We start from the raw sequence: 23,995 nt of genomic DNA, 5'->3' as shown, positions 1-23,995 counted from the left end.
TATGTGTTCGACACTTTGATTGCCACGCTAGTTATAAGAAAGTTTAGTTTTTTTGTGAGCCTGTGATAACTTATGTTAAGTTTTTTTAATATAAATGATTTATGGTGAATGTTTCCTTTAATTCTTTTGAAATGACATAGGCTCAACACTTATATACATTAAATAAAAAATTATAAATGATATTTGTGGTAATAAAATAAATATTTTAATCTCGTTAAAAATATTTAAGTCATTGTATAAAATAAACATGAGAAAACATCACTTAAACAAATTAAAATTTAGTCATTTTTCGGATTTGATCACTAATTTATTATTATTATTATTATTATTATTATTATTATTATTATTTTGCACAATAGACCATATAAATTGTTAGTTAGCTATCAATTAAACCATTTTGGACCAATTTGAAATGGTTACCGGTGATCAATTCTATGTGGAACTTAATTTCATTTTCCCTTTTTATTTTTCATTTTTAATTTCATTTCCCTTTTTATTTTTTAAATAATCATTTTTTTTTCATTTTGACCATAATAAAGTCAAGCTTTACATTCTTCATGAAAATTGCCACATGATCATCAAAACTTTGTAAGCTTTTCAAAGAAAACCCAAATGAAGATCTTTCTCATATTGTTTACGATATCCCAACAACCCCTAAAATTTTCGAGCTCATGGCAAGAATCTGTTGTGGTTTTGAAGTCAATTTCACATCAGAAACGTCATTCCGGTTTCTTGTTTAGCTTGTTATTTGGGTATGACCAATAACCACAATCCCAATAATCTTTTAAATCGAGCTCTATCATTCTTTGAACACCAAATCATAACATGTTGGAACGAATCGACCAGATCCTTGAAAGCTAAAGAAAATCAAATCCTTCTTCAACAAGTGACAAAACTAGGATTAATAGATGCTTGCACTGATTTAATCATCTCAAAAGCGTTAAATAAGCCGATTTATCTTGGAGAACCGGTCGAACCAATCAAGAATCTGGTTCTTTCTGATGAAGATGAAGATGGGTTTAAAGGCGATGTGTACAAACCAAACGCAAGGAGAAAACTTTTTTGTTCTCGATAGCTAACAAGATTTAAGTTTAACCACACTTCATCTTCAATTCTACGAGCCAATAATTAGAAGAATGATTTAATGCAAAATGGGTTTAAATTACATCACATCAAATCTTAACAAATACACAAAAAGATGGGTCTTTTTTGACCCAAAATAATCCGATCAATCGTCATCTTCTTCAAAAGGCGTTTCTTCACATTGAAGACAAGAAACAATTGAAACAACTGAATTTTTTTTTGTAACGTTTCGAAAATGGGAATTGATTCGTACACAACAATTTTTTGCCATACACAACAATTTATGCATTATAAAGTTGTACAATACAACACTTTAAAGCACAAATTGTTGTGTATGGAAAAAAAGTGTTGTGTACGAATCAGTTCCCTTCGAAAATTCCAATAAATTTTTTCATTTTAAACCATCAAGTCATACAACTATATATTTCAAACCAACAAGGTAAAAATGTAATTTTTAAAACATCAGAGTAATCAAAAGTAATCAATGTGGAAAAGCCATTAGGGATGTTGTGCAGTCAAGCTAGACCCTTCCCTTTGGAACTGAAGTACTTGGAAATTTTTAAACCATAAAACCGTAAACACAAAGCTTAGTGAGCTCCCTAAAATACAACATACCATACATGTACTAGGGATTGCTATGGACCTACCATAGTCTTACTGTCACTATTAGCCATGAGCCAATCACGGTCTTTCCTTGCTACACCAGGAGCCAAATCTTGGTCTTATGTATAAGTGCCAAGAGTCGCCTCCTGTTCTTCCTTGCAAGAATCACAAAGACAACTAGAAACATACAAATAACTGTTGGGGGCCAGACCTTGGTCTTGCATACAGTTTGTCAGGAGCCACCACCCGATCTTTCATACATATGCTAGGGGCCACCACCTGGTCTGCCATGCAAGTATAGGTAAGACAACTAGCATCCTACATAGTATAGTGAGAAGACTCACCTAAATACCGAAGACAAGTAAAACACCCACTCGAGCCGAAGATATCAAGCATCCTCTTGCTAAACATATCCATAATAAAATCCTAATTAACAATTAAGGAAATGAAAAACTCACAAAAGGTCTAGGCTCACAATAAAACCTCCTATGGCCAAAATACCATTTTTCCCTTCTAATACTAAGTCCCAACATGGTTGAACAAAAAATCAAACTGGTTAAAAAGTCAACGGTCAACCCTCAGTTGACTTACGCTTAACATAACACACTATCTATGCCCAACATAGAGCTACACTCAACGTACATACAGTTTACAACTAGCGTAGAGCTACGCCTCGCGTTTAGAGGGCTACGCCCAACGTAGAGCCCATGATCCTAAAAACTTCTATTAAGATCTTAATATAGCAAGCCAAACACTCAAACTCTCAGATTTGATCTAAAGGAATGTCTTAATGGAAGAAGCCTCTAACTTTATCCTTTTGCATGGCTAAGATGATAACAAAACCAAACTCTAAATCCATATTGAAACCTTTTGCTTAAGAACCCATGCATGGATGGGTGAGAGTGCCCAAGCTCTCATTTTTATGACTCTATGACCTCAAAAACATCACGAGGGATTCAAATGGTCAAGAGTAACCTATACTCACAAGGACCAATATTATGGGGACAAAATCATGAAACCCATAACCATACTAGATCTAACATGTACAAGCATCAAGATGAAAGCTTTATACCTTCCAAAGATAGATGTTGGCTTGCAAACCCCAAATCTACACACCATGAAGCTTCCCACTTGATTCTACAAACGCTATCTTACTTCAAAGAGCACACAAAATTCTCTAAAAGTTTCAAAACTCACAGTTGGTGGCTAGGGTTTCAAAGGAACAATGTGAGGTGATGGAGGCTGGTAATAGGAAGGATTACAAGAAGTTAGAGCCCTTAAATAGGGCTCAAAACTGTAGGGCTAGGGTTTTTGTCAGCAGCGGCTATGCCCTGTGTAGCATAACCTACGATATACGTAGGTCTTTAAACTCCCGTCCATAATTCTGCACATTTTAACTTCGTATTGGTCAACATAGGGCAAAATTCCCAACTTCCAACTCAACTCTAAACAACCATAACTTCTTCATTTCAACTCTGTTTTCGATGTTCTTTATATGCACAGAAAGGTATTGTCGATCCCCATAATCCAATATAGTTACCTTTGGCTTAACACATATCGAACTAAAACCATAATCCATGACAAAGCCCAAAATACAACTTTTCCCATTTTACCATTTGGTTCCAACAAATCAAGGGATTAGGTCTCATGATCAATATTATCAATGTTAATTAATGTCTAAATTTTATTTCCTCAAAGCCCAAAGCCTTTACATGGTCGAATTATGGTCCACAATCCTGAATCAAGAAATGTACCAAAATAGAGTGTTACAACTCTCCCACACCTAAACTAGATTTCTTCATCAAAATTCGCCTCGGTCAGAATATCTGGAGACCATACCAACGAATTCCATACACTCCCTTCAACGAACTCGAATTCAAGGCATCCATGAAGTAAATGGAGAGACCACCCGGAATCCCATAACTACCAACAACAACTTCTATCCGCAACCATTGGTGCCATAAAAACTAACATATAAATCACATACTTCCAACCAAACATTCACATTTTTTATGTATCCGAGATCTACCTGGTTCCTGTTGACCTACCAATCAAATGGAGTGCAGAATCACTGACCGATTGTTGAACCTGATAACCTTACACACTGCCGCACAACAAGATTCCAACCAAGATTCTAACTGAAAAAGGCTATCCTAGCATGCCCGCCAGCACGGCTCCAACAACACTCCTATTCGAAAAAAGGACAACATAACCAACCAACACATGAAAATTAGCTAGTCTAATTCACTCCAAATGAATGCTACCGGCCCAGCTGTAGTCTTACATCACACCCAACCCCAAGTCGGCCTACAACTTTCCTCAATCCTATGAATGCTATAAACCTCCCACAGTCTCACAATCCTTCCTGTAATGGTCTAACTTAACCTAGTGAAGGATACAAGCCACATCATAGACTCACAACACTCCCATAACTACTCATCAACCTAGTGAAGGATACAAGCCACCCTACAGTCTTACAACACTTCCACACTGCTTACCAACATCGTGAATGCTACAAGCCACCTTGCAGTCTTACAACACTTCTACACTGCCTACCAACCCAGTGAATGCTACGAGCCACCCTATAGTCTTAAGACACTTCCACACTGCCATAGACCCATCCCATGGTCTTGCTAACTATGCACATTAATACCTTGCCAAAATTAGCATGAGCCGAAAATCCCAACTTGTTAATGAAACGTCACAAAAATAATGACATGAAAATTTTGTTTTTATTTTTAACAAATCTTTAATACATATCATTTCCATAAAACCAAGGTAATCAAGTTTTAGCAAAACATCATCAGATCAGAGTAAATCACAGAATGCAGAAACATGTGGTGTGTGCTCTGCAATCATCCCGAGCTCTTCTATTTGAAAACCAAAGTACCTGAAACATAAACTGAAAACCGTAAAGCTTAGTGATTTCCCCAAGAAACCGCATACCAAACATATCATACAATGGGCCTTACCTAATGAGATACGGTTCCCGACCACACTCACATAACAGGCCCCACCCACACTCGCATAATGGGTCACGCCAAGAAAATACATATACAGGCACATACAAGTATCATACAAACAACAAGTATATAGAAATAACCAATCAAGGGTAGACCTTGGTTCCTTAGACCCGCTAAACCCAGTGAGGAGACTCACCTCGTACTGCTGAATCCCACAGATAATCTTTGGTTGCTAGCTGACCGATCCCCAAACTATCAATATCAAACAACACCCAATCAATATTCGGGTCTCAAACCATGTCCATAAATCCATCATTAGGGTAAATGACCAGTTTACCTCTAATCTAGTTTGGACCAAGACTTAGGTCCAAACCTAATAATCCAAAAGACCCAAATACCAATAAACCACTCAAGGCCCATGATGTGTGTAAAACCAACTAGTTTTAATACTACTAACTTAAACACAAAGACAAACACACGAAAGGCAGTGCACCTATCGATTAACAGTTTAGTTCAGGTAAGTAGAGTATCGAACACAAGGAACGGTAAACAATTAAAATAAATGCTAATATTATCTAAATAAAACAAGTAATAGAAAATGGGGTTTCTCTAGTTTTGCAAGACTAGAAACTTAAACAATTACCTAAAACTTAAACTAAGAAACTAAGAGCTAAGAAAATAAAAATCAACTAAATTCAATAATAAAGAGGACTTCTGTTTAGGTTCCACTCATTTGTTCCCATGGATGATTTCAATGTATCGGATTAATTCTTCATTGGCTACCGACTAAGATGATTAGTTTCACGTTCGCTATTACTAATCCTTAGGAAACAAATTAACTCAAGCAGTGGCCATTTGTCTAAATTAACGGATTTCCTAGTTATTGATTCGGGTTAAATAAGACTTGTAATGGTTAATTAAATTGGCCCTTTAATTAACCTCTTACTGATGTTCATCAAACAAGCTCACACATTAACTTACTTATCTTCTAATTAATTCTAGTTTCACATTCGCTATTCCTAGACATACAACTATGTGGTCACAATAAATCATATGAAATTAATAACTAAGAGATGTTCCTACAACTTAATTACTGATTTATTAACAGAAGAATAGTTATTGTTAACATATAAGGTTCTTTAACAAGCTTAATAAAACATAATCACCAATTAAAATTAATCCTAATCAAATAATCAATCCATGATCACAAAATCATCTATCATATCTACAGCAAACAACAAACTAAAAACATAATCTAATGATTGAAACATGGTTCATGCAAAAGATTAAGATAAAAGTAACGTGTTATTACCTTTGATCTTCTTCCAAATTGATATCTAAGTTGAAATTTCGAAAACCACAGCTTCTAAGAACCCTTCTGGCCTCCAAAAATCGTCCTAAACTTCCTCCATTCGTTAGGGTTCGAATGAGAAGGGTTTCTATATATATTTTATGAAAACAGGGGTGACTCGGTGAGTCCAGTGACCTACTCGACGAGTCCATCACTGAAAATCTCGTGTACAGCAAGTCAGCATCAAGAATCGCGAAACTTCTAACTAACTCGTCGAGTTGAGGCCCAACTCGTCGAGTACGTTTAGAATCAGAATTTTCTCAAAACACGAAATTCATCCGAAATTGTGTCTAGTTTTCAGAACATTTTGAATCTCGTCAATGGGAGTTATGGTTCATGAGATATGGCCAAAACACTGACGAGGGGTCAAGCTGTCCAACAACATCCTTCTTTCTTCAAAATCCAAGATCCAAGCTTCCAATCGCTAGTTCCGCTTCCTTTTCTATCCGAGCATGTCATTGTTGCTGAAAAATGAAATTATAAAATAATTAAGCACCTTTTGTTCATTAAATGAGACAAAAACAACATAAAGTATTAAGATAATGCATGAATTTTATAACTAAATATGCCCATATCAAAATACCCCACACTTGACCTTTGCTTGCCCCCAAGCAAAACTGAATTTTAGCACACTAATATCATATAAGACAATCCCAATCGAACCCATCCATGATGCTAAGACCGCAATGCATGCATTTGTGTCTAAAGTTTTTCCTAAGGACCCCCCTCAATTCTAAACACTCACAATCCTCATAAACACTCTCCCACTTCTTTTGAGCAACGTTCATTTTATGCATCCCTCCAAATCCATCCCCAGAAAACTTTTTTAACCTCAAGGTATTTTTGGTCAAGCAACCCAAGCATACATAATCTAGAAAAAATTATAACTTTTTTCGGTACCACTATGGAGCTCTTTGGAATTATTCACTTCTTTGATAATTTGATCTTGATTTCTTTGAATTCACCACCTTCTTTGATTTTTGGTATCTTTAACTTTTTGAATTTCTTTAGAACTTTAATCTTTTGATCTTCACTTTAACTGGTCCAAAATTCTTACAAGTTGTAATTCTCTCTCTCTTTTTTTTAACATGTAACTCACTTTTTTTTTCTTTTTTTTTTCACTTAAATCCTACATGCTTAAGCAGGGGCGCTCAACTTCAACCTTTATTGGTTAAAGATAAAATTTTCCTGGATACATTTCTGGTACACGATGCTAAACATATTGCATCGTTCAAACTAAGCAGGGTCGTGTTTTTGTCCCATGATTTCACTAGAATAAGGGAAGCCACAAAGCATTGTAACATGTATAGACTCAACTAAACATTTGGGTCTTCATGCAATCATCAAACTTAACACTAGCATAGAATCCTAATTGCTTTACCAAAATTTTCTAAATTAGCCCTAGCAATTTTAATGCAAAATTTCAAAATTAACTAAAATTTCAAGATTTTCGAAATTTAACTAAAATTTTAACTAATTTAACCAACCCCCTACCCCACACTTAATTTATGCAATGTCCCCATTGCATATTATGCATGATAAAGAATAATAAAATAAAGAGAGAATTGGAACAAACTCCCCTGGGATAGTAGTGTGAAGTTTATATTTCGTCTTTAAGCTCCATCTTCAATTGACTTTAGACATGGGAACAACTCATCCATGTCTTGGGTGTCAAAATCTCGTGTGGTATAACTCCAATTATAAGAGAAAAATTCTTGGAAATGTTCGGAAAATGATCTCTAAAGAAAAGAACCAATGCCCGTATCAAATGTGGTCAAATCTTGAAAATATAATTAAAGAGTGACTCGTCGAGTAGATATGCTAACTCGCCGAGTTGTAGCTTGACTGGTAGAAAAGTCGTGAAATTTCACATGGACTCGTTGAGTCCATAAGATGCACTCGGCGAGTAGACCGTTGTGTGGAAAAGTTTGTATTCTGCCAAGGTCCGTTTCTGATGTATAAGGGTTATATAATCTAATACCTCCCCTCATTTTTCTTCAGTGAATAAACACTCTATAACCCTTCTATCAATTGGACTCATAGCTTGACTCAAAACTTCGTTTCCTCTCTCGCCTAGACTCGATTTCTTGCTTCGTTTAGCCTTGACTCTAGACCCTCACATGCAATCCTAAGCTTCAAACTGAAAAGATCAAAACAGCACACAGGTAATAGAAAAACGAAAGCAAACATCAAAATTAAAATCCTAAATTACCCTAATAAACTAGAAGTTTAAAAAGAAAAAGAAAAAAAAACTCTAATGACGGGTTGCCTCCCGCAAGCGGTTCTTTTTGTGCAAGTCTTTAGCTGGACTCCCAACTTAATAAACTTCCAATAAACTCAATGCCAATCCATTCGTTGCATTGAATATTTTCTTTGGTGGACCAATTTGTAAAATTCGACTCTTTGCTTCAAAAATTGGCCAAACGAGCTTGAATTCATAAAACCAATGAATATTGACAAGGGTTGGAACCGGTTGGATACTAATCATAAATGGATCATGATTTAGAACTTTCTCCAAAGTTGGAATCGTCACCCCATGCTTCGAAACACAAACCGGAAGAATAAGGGACCATGTCGTGGTAATGGTCAAACCACGGGTTGGTTCCTGCAGTTCAGCTTGTTCTTGTTCTTTGTCTAATCTCTCTGCTAGCAACCTTTCCAGCTCCTCTAAATCTCTTTCTGGAAAAAAAAAATCATCTTGTAACTTTAGCTCTTGTGACTCAAATTGTTGTTGATCGTTTAACAAGATGTTATCTAACCATCTATCAAATTTCTTCAAATCTTCATCTGATCCACACTCCTCATCTTCTTGCTCAATTTCCTGTACTACTTCCTCAAGAAAAGCATCAAAAGCATCGAGATTTGAAAAATACATAATAAATAAAAATTAAAATATATATAAAAAAATAAAAATATATAATAACAATTAGCAAATAAAATTAACTATTTAGAACCGTTCCCCGGCAACGGTGCCAAAAACTTGATGTGTGTAAAACCAACTAGTTTTAATCATACTAACTTAAACACAAAGACAAACACACAGAAGGCAGTGTACCTATTGATTAGCAGTTTAGTTCAGGTAAGTAGAGTATCGAACACAAGGAACGGTAAACAATTAAAATAAATGCTAATATTATCTAAATAAAACAACTAATAGAAAATGGGTTTTCTTTAGTTTTGCAAGACTAGAAACTTAAACATTTAACTAAAACTTAAACTAAGAAACTAAGAGCTAAGAAAATAAAAATCAACTAAATTGAATAATAAATAGGACTTCTGTTTAGGTTCGACTCATTTGTTCCCATGGATGATTTCAATGTATCAGATTAATTCTTCATTGGCTACCGACTAAGATGATTAGTTTCACGTTCGCTATTACTAATCCTTAGGAAACAAATTAACTCAAGCAGTGGCCAGTTGTCTAAATTAACGGATTTCCTAGTTATTGATTCAGGTTAAATAAGACTTGTAATGGTTAATTAAATTGGCCCTTCAATTAACCTCTTGCTGATGTTCATCAAACAAGCTCACACATTAACTTACCTATCTTCTAGTTAATTCTAGTTTCACATTCGCTATTCCTAGACATACAACTATGTGGTCACAATAAATCATATGAAATTAATAACTAAGAGATGTTCATACAACTTAATTACTGATTTATTAATTGAAGAATAGTTATTGTTAACACATAAGGTTCTTTAACAAGCTTAATAAAGCATAATCACCAATTAAAATTATTCCTAATCAAATAATCAATCCATGATCACAAAATCATCTATCCTAAACAGAAGTTATGAGTTTTTAGCTCATATCTACAACAAATAACAAACTAAAAACATAATCTAATGATTGAAACATGGTTCATACAAAAGATTAAGATAAAAGTAATGTGTTATTGCCTTTGATCTTCTTCCAAATTGATATCTAAGTTGAAATCTCGAAAACCACAATTTCTAAGAACCCTTATGGCCTCCAAAAATCGTCCTACACTTCCCCCATTCGTTAGGGTTCTAATGAGAAGCGTTTCTATATATATTTTATGAAAACAGGGGTGACTCAGCGAGTCCAGTGACCTACTCGACGAGTCCATCACTTAAAATCTCGTGTACGGCAAGTCAGCATCAAGAATCGCGAAACTTCTAACTAACTCGTCGAGTTGAGGCCCAAATCGTCGAGTACGTTTAGAATCAGAATTTTCTCAAAACACAAAATTTGTCCGAAATTGTGTGTAGTTTTCAGAACATTTTGAATCTCGTCAATCGGAATTAAGGTTCATGAGGTATGGCCAAAACACTGACGAGGGGTCAAGCTGTCGAACAACATTCTTCTTTCTTCAAAATCCAAGATCCAAGCTTCCAATCGCTAGTTCCGCTTCCTTTTCCATCCGAGCATGTCATTGTTACTGAAAAATGAAATTATAAAATAATTAAGCACCTTTTGTTCATTAAATGAGACAAAAACAACATAAAGTATTAAGATAATGCATGGATTTTATAACTAAATATGCCCATATCAGCCCAAGTCATGGCCTAATTTTCCAAATTAGGCCCAAACCCATTGAAGGCCTTTCCAACATAATTATCAGCCCAAAACTTGATGGCCCAACTGGGCCCAAGACAATTAAGCCCAAAAGATGACCCTCATCGAAGCCCATCATACCAAACCCCTCCTAACTGAGTATGTGGGCCGTACTCAGTTGTACGCTAAGCGTACATGAAGTTTAGCTTGTACGCTGCACATACAAAATTATACGCCCATTGCACTCCTCCATTAAGCCCGTTATCGACATTAAGCATGTTATCGAAATTAAGCACTTAATTCTCAAGATCAAGAGTCCAAAACATAGATCTACTTCTTAAAGAACATCTAGACCCATAAAGTTATTGACTTGATGACTTTGCATGCCTCAAAAGAACCCAACATCAACTTAAAGCATTAAACTTTCACCAAATTGACACCAACTCATACATGCTGGATTCCAAGCCCTAAAGAGGGAAACTTTATGCATCTAGAACCTCAAAAATACCAAGAGTGGCAAGTCAAAGCTCCTGGAGTGGCATCAAGCCACTATATCTCATCCTTGGGACCAAAATGAACCAAAACTCATACATGCTGGATCTAAGACATCAATGATCAAGTTCATAGTGTTTTTTTACCTAAAAAAAGCTGGAAATGAAGCCCATAATCCAGATCTATAAGCTCTTTATTGATCCCCATCCTTACACCAAACTCCATTTTCTTGGAAATGGACCAAATACACCAAAAATGGACACCATGAGATCAAACTACCATCATGAAGGCTAAAGGACGATCTCTAGGGTTTTGGGGAATTAGAGGCTGGTAAAGACGCTGTCACACCCCAAAACCAAGAATGGCGGAAACGTTCTGGGGCGGAGGACATCATGTAAAGTATCACAACAGTGCAAAGTAGTAAACAAGCAACAACATCATCCATTGCATTAATAGTAAAATTTTAATACATGTATGTTCTTTCATAGAATAAAACACCATAATAAATAATCAAAATAAAAGACAAGTCTTGACTGCTCCGTCTTCTCGAAACCTGGTCATCGTACCTGTCTACTGGTGACCTGAGAATACAAGTTATTTGGAAAGCGTAGATCAGCATTTAAGCTGGTGAACTCATAAGTACTTTAGTGTCATTGATTTGTAAAGTTTTGAAGAAAAGACTTGTAAATGTTAAATGAAAAAGTTTGTATAAGTATGAAAACCCTAGAAAATCCCATATTTCCTACTAGTTTAAAATGTAGTCTTCTACCAATACCCGACTGTTTTGAAGGTTTGATTCTCTGTATGAATGAAGTTTTTTCCCATGTACAACTATTATTATCAAAATATAGTCTACCTAATCGTTTATGTGAATGTGTCACAAAATAAAAGTAATAGGGAAAATTATATAATCATTGAAATCGTATCCATTTGTCTAGGATAAACACGACGCGGTAAATCGCCGAACAGTACAACCGAGGTCATCCGTGGATGAGCTGATCCCACTGTAGCTAGTAGCTGGGTGTAGAATGGTCAGTCCCGTAGTGTGTAAACGTCTACCTAGTATAGTATGCAGTAGTCTTCCTAGTATAGTATATTACAATTCTCTTTCTATAGTATACTTGTATAGACTCATGAATCAACTGAATCATGTGTGATTCCTTTTACTAGGAATAGTAAATAGTATCCCCTAAACTATACCTATTATAGTTTACTAGTAATGTATGTATAAGAATAAATGAAAGTATGCCTTTGTTATCCAAAGGTATAGAACTGACCGATAGAACTTTTATGTCTACATATGTATACATAATATATAACTAATATTTAGACGACATTTGGACAAATAACCGGTACCCTAAGGCCACATCCAAACAAGGAAAAGGAATTAAAGCGAATTAGCAATCCTAAGTTCTTTAAACATTACTTACATAACTATACATATGTAGGCATGCATTTGACAATATATAAAAGTTTAAAAGAAGTTTTGTAAAACATTTGAAGAGTTTAATAATAAATATTGATGACTTGATGTCAACTTCTAAAACGATTTAAAAGCAGTTTGTTTGATATAAACAGTTTAAAGTATAAGAAATCCTTTATTCGAAACGTTGTTTGAAGTACATGAAATCATTTTTTGAAACAAACTTATAACATAATTTGAATGGAAAGATTTAGTATATAAAACAAGTTTGATAAAGAGTTTAACATGTAAACCGTTTGAGAAAACATTTTGAAGTAACCTGCTTGGTAAAACAGCTAAAAGTGTAGTAAATCCACAGTTTGATAGTTATTAATCACATGTGTTTGATATAATAACTATAATGATTCAACTTGTATTCCCCCCATAAAAGCATTTTAAAGGTTGATTAAGGGGTATGAACTCACCTGTAGTGAGTGGATTGGACGGAAGTGTTAGAAAAGGTGCTAGGTGTCAAGTGAAGACTTGAACACACACAATGATCTTATTTAGCATATAAAGACATATATAAGCAAATAAAAACACCCTATAACATGGAAAACACTTGGATTTAAGTGTTATAAGAGCTTAGGGCTGCATCTAAGGGTTGTAAGGCATTGCTATTGAGTTTACGGCCCAAGGACCACTCTCCATGGAGTTTACAGCCAAGGGTTTATGGCCCTAGTGGGTTTACGACCGTAAAATCATGGAAAACTCCCCAAATTCGTGTGTTAAGGTCCTTAGCTCAAATGTGAAGGGTTCTAGTTCAAGTCCCAAGCCTTAGGAAGGAATTTAGGGCATCTATGCACCCTCTAATAGAGTTTACAGCCTTGGGAGATGCCCTAGCCGTAAACTCCTTCCATTCCAGATTTCTTGATGTTTCTAAGGCTTAAAAAAGTTAATTCTAGTATACAACAAGCTAGGACAAGAGTACTTACAATATAGAAGCTTGTTTGGGTGATTAAGGTCCAAGAACACTAGTGTCTGTTCTTGGTGTTCTTGAAGATCTATGAAAACATGATTTTCATGGATGAAGTCATGAGAGGATGCTAGATTAAGAGGTGTATCAACAAGACAAGGAAGAATACTTACCACTTTTGAAGATCTAGGATGAAGATCGGGATGATAGTTAAGAGAGAAATGGAGTGTTCTTGAGGTGGAAATGAACTAATGAAGTAAAATGAAGAATATGAGCCTATATAGGGGATTTTACGGCCCTCCTTGAGTTTACGGCCGTAAAATCAAGTGCTTGAGGCCGTGAACTCTTCTTGATGAGGTTAAGGCTGGATTAGTTCAACAGAGGCTCTAGCAGGCACTTCCTAACACTTATTCCTTAAGTACATTGGGTTCAGAATACACAAACCGATTCCAAATTGTGCTAAAAGTTACCAGGAGTAAGTTTGACTTTCATTGAAGTGCTTGACTGTAGGGTTTATTCAAATGGAAATTTTGGGTTGTCACAGATGCCAATCCAAAGGAATAAATGTGTTTATATAGGCTCCAATACCAAATATTAGCGTTTCATAACTCCCCTCGTACGCCCTACGTACTTCCTCATACGCCCAGCGTACGAGGCTTCGCGTTCCCGATCAGTCCTCACACTATGCTCAACGTAATCCATTATGCGCCTTGCGTACCCTCCCCCGCAATAGTACACCCCGCATACTAAGGCTTCCCCTTAAACCCTTAAGCACTCTGAAGACCATAACTTCTTCGTTATAAACCCGATTCCGACGATCCTTATATCCACGGAAAGGTAACTAGAAGCTCTACGCTTTATCCAACCCATGCGCGCATTACCATATCCCCAACAAACATTCATTTTCCATAGAATTCCGAGTTGACAAATTACTGAAATAGCTTTTAACTCCAAAACACAAACTGAATACCCCGATCATACAATATTCATCATACACCTCCAAATAAGCCCAAAAATAAATTCTTCAAGGATCCTAAGCATGCTAATACCCAATCCTTGATCACCACCTCAAAATAAAAATGATCTGAAATAGGGTGTTACAGTTAAACCTAACCAGGTGTTTGGGTGGTGCTTTAAACCTCAAAGCCTTCATCAAACAAGAACATGCATAGAGGTCCTCCCACAACCCTCAACCTGAACCTATTTACGAAACTAAAATACGTCACTATCGATGCTTCACCTCCTCGAACGAGATAACCTAATTTTCCAACATTTTCTTCTATGTTTATAACTGACAAATGAACATTATCCTTTGCATGAGCCTCAAATCAAACCACAATCAAAATTAGCTATCCACTTGACATTGGATATGAAACTCCGAGTTGAATCACACTTAGAGATATTCTCATTAATCCTAACAATTCTCCCCCAATTGGATCCAACCACATTCTACCAACTACATAACCACTCGAATTACCAATTCGTCTACAATTTCACTACTCAAGATCATCACTATCTAGAGCCTGCAAGAATAAAATTCCATGACCAAGTAATCAAGAGTACACACATTGAAAAACCAAAATAAACACTTTGCTAAACTTGATGAAAGATCGACGCCTGCAAAGCACCTTTCGTTGACACCACTCCAATATCCTTGGACACCTTGACCGATGACAAAGAAAGAATAAACTAGTTGTCTAAATCAGATCGTCAAAAAATCTAATAATTCGTTTGCTACTGAGCAGAACTCCCATGGAATGCATTGACCATGATCTGAAGGCATGAATCTGACTGATCCCTTTTACCTCACAACCATGCAGGTTCTCTACAATCTTGAACTCGAAAATCCAAAAGAATTACACTGTAACTAAATCAGATCCAATTCGATGAAATCATTAGATTCAATCCGACTGTTGAACCTCCAAGCGGAACACTTAACTGTTAACCTCCCAGGGCTAACCTTACCATTAGCCAACACCTCCCATATCGAAGCCTATCACCGAATCATCCAGACACCCTCCAAACATGATTCTCGGTGTGTAGAAATGGCTTACAAAAATCCATTGAATGTCATTAACCAGACAATCATAAAGAAACAACGATCCTTAGGTGGAGACTTAAATAAACTCAACATAGTGTCACACACACACAACCACATAATAATAAGCATAAATAATAAGAGAATGGAGGAAATGAATACAATACATACCTGCGACAACATCAGATGGAACTCGGATCTCCTCAACCTGCAATTGAAACACACATATCCTTACTATGGGAGCCTCCACTCTGCCCTCACGGCTATCCGTAATCCTTAAAGTTGATGGAGCTAGTGTCATCACCGCTCCACCCGTTAACCCCAGACAGTCAGCCTTCTTGTAGTCCATCTGGTTGTAGCGAAAACAAATCAAACTTGATTCTTGGGGACAATCTCGACTGACATGACCAATTCCATCACACTTGTAGCAACCTATACCTCTAGATCGACACACCTTATCATGCGGTTTCCCGCACTTGCCGTAATGTCCCCGACCATGCTGGCCTCTAGCTCGTGAATCGAAAGTCTTGGGCTTCTTCACTGAGCCCTATGCTATTAGAACCGAAACTAGCTTCCGATTTCTTAGAAGCTCCAAATCAATCTCTCGTTCCTGGGATCTAGCAATCATATTCTCCAAATTCCTACAACTAAACATGCTCACAAAGTACCGAATATCATCCCTAAGCATATCATGATACCTCGTCTTCTTCATCTCCTCATTTGCAGCATACTGGGAACTAGCAGAGCCCTCTCCCTAAACTTGACATTAATCTCCACCACAATCTCCGTCTTCCTGAAGGTATCATTAGCGATGTCCTAGCATGCAGGCATTTCATAACATATAACATATCAACATGTATGGGTATTTTAGGAATCACTTACTTGAGCTTAGTTGCTTGCATGCATCCCATCCCTTTCTTTTGTAAAAAATCTTTCTAGAAAATTTATTTTCTTTCAAAAGATTATTAATTTCTCAGTTTGAGTTTAGACACTCCTAATAATGTGCCCGAATCCCTCAAACCAGGGCTCTGATACCAACTTGTAACGTTCCAAAAATTCCCATAAAAATTTTCATTTTTAAACCATCACGTTATCCAATTATATATTCCAAACAAACAAGGTAAAAATGTAATTTTTAAAACATCAGGGTAAATCAAAAGTAATCAATAAGGAAAATCCATCAGGGGATGCTGTGCAGTCAAGCCGAACCCTTCCCTTTGGAGCTGGAAGTACCTAAAAATGTTTAAACCATAAAACCATAAGCACAAAGCTTAGTGAGTTCCCCAAAATACCACATACCATACTTGTAATTAGGATTGCTATGGGCCTACCATAATCTTACTGTCACTATCAGCCATGAGCCAAACATGGCTTTTCCTTGCTACACCATGAGCCAAATCATGGTCTTATGTATACGTTCCAAGAGCCACCTCCTGGTATTCCTTGTGAGAATCATACAGAAAACTAACAACATACAAATAACTATTGGGTGCCAGACCCTGGTCTTGCATACAGTTTTTCAGGAGCCACCACCCGATCTTTCATACATATGCCAGGGGCCACCACCTGGTCTGCCAAAGTATCACTAAGACAACTAGCATCCTACATAGTATAGTGAGAAGACTCACCTAAATATAGAAGAGAAGTAAACCACCCACTCAACCTAAAGATATCAATCCTCCTCTTGCTAAACATATCCATAATAAAACCCTGATTAAAAATTAAGGAAATGACTAACTCACAAAAGGTCTAGGATCACAATCAAACATCATATGGCGAAAAGAGCATTTTACCCTTCCAATACTAAGTCCCAACATGGTTGAAAAGTCAAATTGGTCAAAAAGTCAATTGGCAACCCTCAGTTGACCTACACTAAACATAGCACATGATCTACGCCTAATGTAGAGCTACTCTCAACATACATAAAGTTTACGCCTAGCATAGAGCTACGCCTCGTGTATAGAGGGCTACACCCAACGTAGAGCCATTGATCCTAGAAACTTCTATTAATCTTTTAATACATTAAGCCAAAATCTAAAACTCCCAGATTCGATCTAAATGAATGTCTTAATGTATGAGTTTATCTCTTTACATGGCCAATATGATCACAAAACCAAAATCTAAGTCCATATTGACACCTTTTGCTCAAGAACTCATACATGGATGGATAAGAGTGCCCAAGATCTCATTTTTATGATTCTATGACCTTAAAAACATCAGAAGGAGGCATTCAAATGGTATGGTGTAACCCATACTCACAAGGACCAAGACTATGGGGACAAAAGCATGAAATTGATAACCATATTAGTTCTAACATGTACAAGCATCAAGATGAAAGCTTTACACCTTCCAAAGATAGATTTTGGATTGCAAATCCTAGATCTACACACCTTGAAACTTCCCACTTGATCCTAGAAACATTATCTCCCTTTAAACAGTACACAAAATTCTCTAAAAGCTTCAAAACTTATAATTGGTGGCTAGGGTTTCAAAGAATCGATGTGAGGTGATTGAGGCTGATAATGGGGAGGATTCCAAGAAGTTATAGCCCTTATTGTAACACCCATGTTTCCAGGCTAGAAATTAATGATGATGTAACAGTCTAGGTTAACCTTTGTAACCCGTTTCAAAATAATAGAAGTGTATTACTTGAGTATTATGTGTTTTGTGCTTAATTGTGTGTCTTAATTGAATTAAGTATGAAAATAAGCGTCAGAATGAAGTGTTAGATAAAGCCGATATCTATGGATAATTTTGTAGTGGTTGAAACTAGGTTTCTGAATATATATAGAATGTCGAAATCCGAGTTATAACGAAGAAGTTATGATCTGTCGAAGTTTCGCGACAGAACCGGCACGACGCTGAATGACGTAAAATACGAAATTAAGATAGAGTGATATTTAGCCCTAGTGATCTAAACGAATGTTGTAGATTTCGTTAAACCGAGAGCGCACATAAAAGGAATGCCCAAATCTGACTTCATATGAGGAAGTTATGATTTTTCTAAGTTTCTGCATAGCAGTATGCAGCCCGAAACTCGAATTCGAGATCGAATGATTGTTGGTTGAAACAATCCAAACGAGAATCGAAGATCTTGTTGATAGTAGTGCAATGGTGAAAATACAGATGAAAACGGACGTCAGATGAAGAAGTTATGGATTTATAACAGAGTTTTCTTGTCCTGGCCTACTAAAAATAAATAATAAAAATAAAGTCAAAATTAGCCGATAGAGTCTAAACGAAAGTTGTAGAGCGTAGTCTCACCTACGCGTAGATATAAAGAACATACAAAAATGGATTTCGTATAAAGAAGATATGAATTTATGAAATTTTTAAATAATTAATATTTATTATTTAATCTTTAATTCAGATGGATATCCGAAGGAGTCACCGATCTGATCCACACTACGCCCAGCGTAGTTGAGTACGCGCAGCGTACCCCGGTGCATGAACCACCTCGGACTCGAGTGCTCCAGTACGTAAGTGATGACATTTTTGGCACTACGCCCCACGTAGCTAAGCATAACGCCCAGCGTAATGCGAGGGTTCAGCCCTATAAATACCTTGCGAAGGCACCCGACCTTCTTGCTTCTTTTCTCTTTTTTTCTCTCTCGTTTTTGCATCGTTTTGCGTGCAAGAATTATCCTGAAGCCTCGGTATTAATCTCGAGCCTCGAAGATCCCAAGAAGTGCAATTCCCGAGCCGAAGCTCTGCCCGCTAGAAGCCAATTATTGTGAAGATCTTCCAGATCTACCGAAGAATACTACTTCTACAAGTCATACTGCTGTCCGATCATCGTCTGATCAAGTGAGTGTGTAGTTACTTTCTTCTAACGCATAATTATGAAGTATTTTATACGAAATACGTGTTATGTGTATATTTTGTTATTATATGTGCGAATGTATATTCACTTTCTTCTATCTCATAGATATGATTTATTCTATATGAAATATGTGTTATGTGTATGTGTCTCATCTGTTGTTTGGAATATGTATTGAATGAGAATGCTATACATGTTTTAAACTATGTATAAAAATATATATTTTTATCTACTAATATGTTGGGTAGAACATAGGTAGATAGTTGATGTGTGATAAACAGATGAGAGGCCTCGATGTTGTTGTTAACAATCACAGACTCTTTCTAGATAGTCCTGTGGAACACTAGCAGGCTCATAACCTGTAGGTGTTGTGAACGATGTGTTCACCTGTGTACTCTATCCTCCTCATGGTTGCCTTTAGGACATCTACTGTTGAGGAAACCCTTTTGCAGTAATGTCCGTCCCGATGAAAATCCTAGATTAGGTCCCTTGAGATAGATGTTCTTTTACGGACGTAAAGTGAGGATAACAGGAATGGGTAATCGGGTTATTGTTGGTTGGTGAAATTAAATATAATTATTTATTGTGGGTTGACAGCCCTATATGCTCACCAGACTCCCAATCCTGACCCACTCAATTTATTTGTATTACAGATAGTGGTGCGAGGGCATAAGTTGGATGAATCATCAAGTTATTTTGTTTATTAGACTAGTTGTTATATGTAACTGTTGTATGGTCTATCTTTTGTTGTTTATGATTTTGTGTCTGTATTGGAACATGACATCCCGAGTTTTGATTATATAATGAAAATACATTTCTTTTTGAAATGCTTTGGTAAATATTATTTATCATATTTTGTTTTTGGGAACAAATTCCGCAACTCTTTTAAATCAAAAGGATTTACTCTGAAATTATTTTAAAAAGCATAAATGAAACCGGTCTTTTCTGGCCGTGATTTTGGGGATGTCACACTTATATAGGGCTAAAACCTTAGAGTTATGGTTTTGGTTAGTAGTGGCTACGCCCTGTGTAGCATAACCTACACCATGCATAGGTCATTAAACTCTCGTCTATAATTCAGCACCTACGCCCAATGTAGGACAAAATTCCTAATTTCAAACTCTCCTTCAAATAACCATAACCTCTTTGTTTCAACTCCATTTTCGGCGTTCTTTATATGCATGGAAAGGTATTGATGAGCTCCACAATCCTATATAATTACCTTTGGCTTAACATATGTCGAACTAAAACTATAATCCATGCAAAAAGCCCGACATACAACTTTTCCCATTTTATCCTTTCGTTCCAACACACAAGTCAAGGGCTTAGGTATCAAGATCATTATTATCAACATTGAATAAGGTCTAAAATTTATTTCTTCAAAGCCCAAAGCCTTTACATGGTCGAATTACAATCCACAATCTTGAATTAAGAAGCATACTGGAATAGGGTGTTACATTTTCCTAGATGATTATGGGGTTTTCCATGTGAATTGCTATCCGAATTGCTTTAGAATGCAATCATTTAAGAAGCTAATAGCCATTGTTGAGATGGGTTTGAGTTAAGAATATGGAAACAATTAGATTTAGCAATAGTTAATGATCTTCTATTTCCATCTCAATGGTATTCAAAAGATGAGAAATACGATATCAAATGCCTTTGAAGAACCATATAACATTTTTATGAGAGAACACTACCCAAAGTTGTTTGAAGAAATAGCAGACTTCGAGGACGAAGTCTAAGATAAGTGGGTGAGAATTGTAACGCCTTGTTTCTGGTACATATTTGATCTACTTTTATATCATTTATATTAGTGACTCGATGAGTGGCAGCCTAACTCGTCGAGCAGTGCGAGGTTGGGACGTGGGTTTAAGTGACCTACTCGTCGAGTCCGCGCTGGGACTCGACGAGTAGGCCAATCTGGATGAAACCCTAATTATAGGGGTTTGCACCCTATTTAAACAACATTATGAGCTTCAGGTCCAGTCTCCATCACCTCCAGAGCATTACTTTTGAAGCCCTAATTCCTTTTTGGAAAATTTGAGCTTTCTTAGTGATTAAGAGGTTTTTTGGTGCATTGTGTATCTAGTAGAAGAGTTGGAAGGAAGAAGGATCAAGGGAGAAGGACTAGATCCAGGAGCAACATCAGTTCCTCTTCACTTTCAGGTAATCAAGCTCAAAACTTGACTTGTGGTTTTATAGATTTTCTTCTTTGCCCCTTTATGGAGTTTTGGGGTCAATAAGCTTGATCCTTAAGACTTGGATGTCCCAAGTCGATTCACCTCCAGAACTAGACTCTAGAACCGAGTTCATGGCATAAAGATGCAAGTTTTATGGCCATATTAGCCCATGCACCCCTTTAGACCTCATTTTGGGTCCTTAAAGCTTATACTTCCATGCATGCATGTAAAGTTCATAACTTTACGTGCTAGATCGATCTTAGAAGCCCAGATCTACCTTTTGGATGAGAATTGTACGCTAGAAATCGAGATTATAGACTTGGATAATAGGTGACTCGACGAGTTGTTCTTGGAACTCAGCGAGTTCGGGGCTTCAGTCCCCAATCTGTTGTGATTTAAAGGGATATAGCAAGCATTTAGATGAGTCTAGTGGAGTGAACCGACATATTGAGATATAGCTACAATTTGGAAATCATGGGACTCGACGAGCGATAGAACACACTCGACGAGTCCAAGGCAATATCCTTACCCACAAGAATAGACTCAACGAGTTGTTCATACAACTCAGCGAGTCATAGTCTGGACGTGTTCATATGATGAAGGAGGAATCAACGAGTTGTTCATACAACTCGACAAGTCAGATGAAGGTAGACTAGATGTCATTATAGAAAGGGAACTCATCGAGTCTTTGCTAAACTCGATGAGTAGAATCAGATAGAAGGATAAAAGAAAGGATAGGGACTTGACGAGTTGGAGGCCCAACTCGGTGAGTATGGTCAACTGGAAGTTGACTTTGACCAGGGGTAAAATGGTCATTTTATGTGACATCCCCAATTTCACGGCTAGAAAAGACCGATTTGTTTATGCTTTGTTTTAAAATTAGAGTAGTCTTTTAAAGAAAATAGTTACGGAAATTGTACCAAAGAAAATATGATAACCATTTATCAAAACATTTCTCAGAGAGAATGTATTTTCATTAAATAATAAAGCATCGGGATGTCATGTTCCGATACAGACCAAAAGCATAAACAATATAAAATAGACCTTACAACAGTCATTTATAACTACTAATCTATAATCCAAAATCTCTCGTCAAGTCCACCAACTTATACTCTTGTACCATTACCTATAATGCAAAGAAAACTGAGTGGGTCAGGCTTGGGAGCCTGGTGAGCATATAGGGTTTTCAACCCACAATAATATAATTATTATATTTAATCATCAAAAAATCAACCCAATTAACCACCCCCATTATCTTCCTTACTTTTAAGGGTCTACCCTAAGAATCATCTATTTGTTCATTCCGTATTAGGTACTAAGACAATAGCTGTCACAGTTCTTTATTTGGCACTAAGACAATAACTGTCGGGATTCTTTATTTGGCACTAAGACAATAGCTGCCGGGATTCTTTATTTGGCACTAAGACAATAGCTGCCGGGATTCTTTATTTGGCACTAAGACAATAGCTACCAGGATTCTTCATTTGCCAATAAGACAATAGCTGCCAATGTTCTTTATTTGGCACTAAGACAATAGCTGCCAATGTTCTTTATTTAGCACTAAATCCATAACTACCAGTGTAGGTACTAGGTCCATATCTATCATCGTATATCTAACAGTACTAAATCCATAGCTACCAGCGTTCATCTATACGGTACTAAATCCATAACTACCAATGTTCACCTTTCGTCTCATCCTCAAACTCATCCTTCATCACACACCAACTATTTCGACTACACATGTTCTACCCAACATATTTGTAAATATAAAATACATATATAGTTTAAATCATTTAAAAATCTGTATAAAACATTCATTAGACACCCATCTCAAGTAAACAAACAATGTATAAACACATAGCACGCATTTCATAGCAAATACTTCATATCTATGCGGTAGAAGAAAGTAAATACACACTCACACATATAAACAACAATATATATACACATAGCATGTATTTTATAAAATACTTCATATCTATGTGTAAGATGAAAGTGACTAGACACTCACTTGATTAGACGATGGCCAGATAGTACTATGACTCTTTGAGTAGTAATTCTTCGGTAAATCTCGAAGATCTTCACAAAAACCGACTTCTCGCAGGCAGAGCTTCGGCTCGGGAATTTCACTTCTCGGGATCTTCAGAACGTCGGGACTTGCTTCGTGTCTCGGGATGATACCGGGGCTTCGAGGGGTTAAAATAGGGCTTAAAGAGAGTATCTGGATGGGATAGATGAGAAGGAGCACCCAAAATCGCCTGACCCTCCATTTCTATTTATAGGGTGAATTTTCTGGGTTCACCTCGTGAGTTTCCAATATTCACTTCGCGAGCTAGGCTCACCTCGTGAGCTCGATACGTCATTGCGTTCGTCATGGCCACTTGCCCTGGAAGACGTCCATCATATGTTCACCTCGTGAGCCACTAATGCTCATCTTGTGAGTTAGGCTCATCTCGTGAACTACATATGTTCACCTCGTGAGCTCTGACACAACCTTGGGGTTCACACCCCGAACTTCAGAAATTCATAACTTTCGCATACGACCTCCGTTTTTGACGTTCTTTAT

The 23,995-nt window shown here is 36.7% G+C and overlaps 1 pseudogene; it reads left to right on the top strand.

The window, feature by feature from the left end:
* The first annotated feature begins 575 nt into the window (after positions 1–575).
* LOC145002974 (BTB/POZ domain-containing protein At5g17580-like) lies at positions 576–20,960 on the top strand (annotated as a pseudogene).
* The last annotated feature ends 3,035 nt before the right edge of the window (positions 20,961–23,995 follow it).

Source organism: Lactuca saligna, chromosome 6, assembly GCF_052625555.1.
Source record: "Lactuca saligna cultivar CGN05327 chromosome 6, ASM5262555v1, whole genome shotgun sequence".
Lineage (NCBI taxonomy): Eukaryota > Viridiplantae > Streptophyta > Magnoliopsida > Asterales > Asteraceae > Lactuca > Lactuca saligna.
Note: the sequence above shows the minus strand (reverse complement) of the source record. Positions and strands in the feature narration are given on the sequence as shown.